Below are 5,317 nucleotides of genomic sequence, written 5' to 3'. Positions count from 1 at the left end.
GTTTGTTTTTCATATAACAATATGAAAAAGAAATACTATTATTTTGTTCAATGCTATACAATTTCTGCCAAATCAGTTGTTCATATAAAGACTTTGCTGCAACCGTTGCGATCGAGTCACCTACACAAACAGCTTGGCACATCTTGGTCAATACCGGGAACGTTTGAACACGTCATAAGCTTTCATAAGCTTTTTCAACCACGTAGGTTGTGCGATATAAGATGTATAAGATAAAGATTTCCAGAACATCTTCCAAAAATATAAAAGAGAATAAAGTTCAAACAGAGAAGAGAACAAATGAAGCTTACTCAGTACAAACAACGACTTCGGCAAATTGAAGAAAACTGATTATCAATAATTATCAAACTCCCGTGGTCCTGAATTGACTTCCGTAGCTCAAGTCTTTGAGGTCTTCATTCAGATACCTCCAATTTGCCATCGTCACTTCATCACGTAGTCCATGAGCTAAGAAGCTAAAAATGGCGGATTGGTACCACTCGAGGTGGCAAAGGCTACCGTACATCAATGGTAATGATATGGTAATGAATTTATATAGCGCATTTTCTATTAATATAGTCAAATGCGATTTACAGGCAAGAGATCTATGGGTGACATCGGACGTCAGCATATATAGGCGCCGCTGGCAGCCGCTATCAGTCCATTAGCGATCTCACGCAGCACATGAGTGAATGAAATGAGTCCTGACCAAAACACCGGGAGCTCCATGCCCTACTCTTTACGAATAGTGTGTGGGTTCTTTTACGTCCCACTGGGTTGTGAACATTGAAAGGTTCTGAGACGGGGCCTACGGTTTATAGTCCTTATCCCAGAAGACTTGAAAGTCTTAACCATTTGCGGATGTAATTACAAAGGCAGCACTTTCTCCTCAGTTATTTTAGTTGTGTTGGTCTGGCCGGAGTCGAACTCACGACCTCCCGCATGACAGTCCGATGCTCAACCAACTGAGACACCGGTGCGCGGTATACTGGTTGATGAGTAGATTCCAAAAATATATGATGGCATGGTTGTTGTGGTAGCTTAAGACTGTCACGTGACCCCACATCGAACACACTCTTGATAGTTGAAAAATTACACTTTTGCCCATGAATTTATTACGCAGTAACACATTCTTTTTAATTCTTTCATCAGAAATGATATATGATGGTGAGAGGAATAGTAAATACTTTTATAACTTAGAAAAAAAGAACCAAAAAAGAAACATATAACGTCCTTAGTTAATAATGAAGGTGACAAAATCACAAACCCGAAGGACATCCTGGAGGAAGAAGAACGCTTTTTCGAAGAGATTCACACATCAAGAAATATGGACCCCAACTGCTCAACTTTCAATGAGTTCTTTCAAACAGTAAATGCATTATCAGAAGAAATCGCGAAAACGTGCGAAGGCGTCATGTCGGTTCAGGAGTGTGAGCTTGCATTAAAAGCTATGGAAAACAATAAAACTCCCGGCACGGACGGGCTAATGCCTGAATTCTATCGCTATTTTTGGAACCTGCTCGGTTCATTTATGGTAAGTAGCTTTAATTTCGCCTTTCGAAACGGAACTCTTTCTATCTCTCAACGTCAACGGATTATTTCCTTAATTCCGAAGAAGAAGAAGAATACCGAATATTTAAAAAACTGGCGGCCTGTATCTTTACTGAATGTAGACTATAAAATAGCGACGAAGACCATTGCTCTGCGCTTAGAAAAGATCTTGCCGGACTTAATTCATCCCTGTCAATCTGGATATGTTAAAGGAAGGTTCATTGGAGAAAGTATTGGGTTAATAGTAGATACAATGCATTTCACTAAAGCGAAGAATATTCCAGGGGTAGCCGTGTTTTCGGATTTTGAGAAAGCGTTTGACTCGATTGAGTGGAATTTTATTCATAGATGCCTCGAAACGTTTAATTTCGGTCTTGACCTCCGACAATGGATAAAAGTGTTTTATACAGATATCTCTAGTTGTGTTCTGAATAACGGATACGCCTCAAAACATTTTCATGTAGAACGCGGGGTGCGTCAAGGTTTCCCACTTTCCGGCACATTATTCGTTATTGCTATTGAGTTACTCGCACAACGTATTAGACGCTCAAAAGAAATAAAAGGTATTCCAATAGATGAACATAATGAGGTTAAACTTTCGTAATATGCAGACGACACAACTGTACTTCTTTCTGATGTCCAGTCACTGTCAAGGTTATTTGATTTATTATCGCTTTTTGAAAGGTGCTCTGGTCGAAAACTAAATCAAACAAAATCTGAAATGTTATGGCTTGGCTCTATGCGTAACAGAAAAGACACCATACATGATCTCCAACTGAGCGCCGAGCCAGTTTACACGCTTGGCGCGCATTTTACATATGATCTAGAAGTGTCTGAAAAGAAAATTTTTTTTGACAAATTAGGATCTTTAAAGAAAACATTGAATATGTGGTCCCAAAGAGACATTTCCATCGCTGGCAGGATAAATATAATTAAAGCATTAGCACTTTCAAAACTTGTGTTTATCTGCAGTGTCATGAATACCCCTAAAGAATTCAGTAAAGAAGTAGACAAGATTACGTTCGACTTTATTTGGGATCACAAGCCCGCCAAAATAAAAAACACTACCCTTATCAAGCAAAAAACAGCTGGTGGCCTGGACATGAAGGATTTTTCTCTCTTCGACAAAGCGCTTAAGTTAAATTGGGTGAAACGGTTATGCTCTAACTCAAATGCTCCATGGCAGTACATACCTAAATTGCTGCTAGCCGATATTGGCGGTGCAGAACTGTTTAAATGTAATTATGATTATAATCTCCTTGACCTAAACAACCATCTTCCCGCTTTCTACAAACAAATCATTTTCTACTGGCAGGACATCGCAACGGCCACACCTAAAAATAAAAATGAGGTTCTCTCGCAGCCTATCTGGAGTAACCGATTTTTAACTGTGAATAAGAAAATGGTATTCTTTCCTCATTGGTATCAGGCAGGAATAAAACAAATCTCGGATCTTTTTGACTCCTGTGAGGGCCATTTCCTCCCATTTAATTCTTTTTGCAGTAAAGTCAATGTAAAATGTAGCTTTTTACAATATTACAGCATTCTCTCTTCTATTCCCCAAAATTGGAAGAAACTATTGCAAGAATGTTCCAAAGACTCGGTCACGCCGCCCACCTCAATCTTTTCACTGTCATGTAAGGCAATACACAGTATCCTACTTTACCTTGAAGATCTACCTCCACCAACTTCTGAGAAAAGACTTTTAGCGTCTGGCGTCGAGAAAAGTGACTTGTCTAAAATCTACCTCCTACCATTCAAAGCCACGAGAGAAATTAAATTGACGATGTTCCAATACGAAGTCATTCACGGAATTTTACCAACGAATAGCTTGTTATATAAAATGAAAAAAGTTGCCTCACCCTTCTGTCCCTTTTGTCCTTCTGAGTGTCAGACCCTGTGGCATTTGTTTGTAAACTGCAAGCACGCAAATTCTTTTTGGGATGGATTCCAGGAGTGGTACTCAACCTCTAGTAATACGAAACTGCTTCTGTCAGAACTGGAGGTTATGTTCGGAATTATTCGCTGTCACAACTACTGTTTGGCCCTCAACCATCTTATTATTTTAGGTAAATATTTCTTATATGTTAACGCTTTAAATACCATAAAGTACAATTTCGATAATTTTGCCTCACTTGTGCGCGAAAAAATTAATATAGAAAAATATATTGCAGCCACTTGTAATAAGGAGAAAGAATTTAAGAACAAATGGAAATTTTTTCTGTCCTTATAAAATTACATTGTGTCCTTCTACTTCTCAGCTTCTGTATTTTGATTTTCTTGCTATCTATTTATTTAACAACCTATTAAATTCTAGAAAACCAATACCCTACATAGTGGAAGTAACAAACAAAATTCTTATTAGTGACTCGAACAATTAATATGTAAACAATTACGTTGTAAACAGATCAACTATAATTCCATTTGACTAGTGTTATGGTATTGTAACATGTATCGTATGTAGTGCAAGTTAATGTAGTGCAAGTATTGTGTAAGAAGTAAGTACAAGTGTAAATCATGTAACATGTATCGTATGTAGTACAATAAAAAAATAAAAATAAAAAAAATAAAAAATAAAAAGAAATGATATACTAACAGTAAGACATCTGTGCATGGTCTAAGTTACACGCAAAAATGCACAATTAAATGGGTGCGAGTCCAGTGACCATAGCGGTGATGTCCAGTGTGCCATTTTTGGACCCATGATATCTCCAATGTTCTTGTCAAGTGAGTAAAATTGCTAGAACCTCGATCAATGAACAAAAGCCAATAGTTGGAAGTCTATGTATCCTATAACTGTACATGCATACCTCGCTAATTGATCGACCTAAAGTGGCTCACCTTTAATATCACACTCCAGACACCGGCCATATCCGAAAAGCAATAGAAAACATCGGGAAACGTGCAGAAAATCTGAACAAAGAAAGCTATGATCAAGTTATGGAAAGCCAGCGATTAAAGGTTCTATTCAAGCGCTCACAAGAATATCTGGATCACCTACGCACTACTATTCGGCTACTATCCGCATTCTGGGTTTCATAGATTAATGTTAATCTTGAACATGATTTGCGCACTCGTCACGGGAATTGGACTGGCTGATGCATCTCTCATGCGTTTGTCAAATGTTGCCGTGATGATTTTTCTATGACAATATTAATTACGCGAGATATATCCTTGTGTACTACGGCGACATGAGAAGCGTACTAGACGAGCACCTGGAAGTTGAGGCCATCTTGCAGGCATGGCGATTCTCTGTACAAATGAGCTCTGTCAATCCCTTGGCCGGATACCCGTAGACCAGACAGTCGAGGAGACAATAAGCAAAGACACTCAGACAGCTGGAGGAGCGAGAAGACTCAGCTTGAAGCCAGGTGCTGTGCCAAGCTACTACTTGACCACTTCTCTTCCTTGTACGCTACACGAGATGGTGGGATATGCTAGTCGGTGAGATAGCATAAGAGAATGTCTCGAGTCTGAGGAACCACCTGTCAAGTTTTACGCCACACTAAAGAGGTAGAATTTGAAAACCTTTACGCACCTGTCGAAAACAAAAAGGGCAACTAAGGGAAAGGGCGATGAGATGATCCTTCGGGCAGATAGCAATTTATTTGCCCGAACGAAATTAACCACCGAAAGTCGCCAGTTGCGCATAAAAGATCTTCTAGAGCATCCTCTGCGCCCCCTTCCAGCTTCCTTGGCTTCAAGCAAAGGATTACCAACCAAGACAAATAAAGAGCAGCTTGGCAGGGAACTTGTTTAACCTACAGAA

The sequence above is a fragment of the Montipora foliosa genome, chromosome 1 (genome assembly GCF_036669935.1).
Source record: "Montipora foliosa isolate CH-2021 chromosome 1, ASM3666993v2, whole genome shotgun sequence".
Lineage (NCBI taxonomy): Eukaryota > Metazoa > Cnidaria > Anthozoa > Scleractinia > Acroporidae > Montipora > Montipora foliosa.
This window is presented reverse-complemented; position numbering follows the sequence as displayed.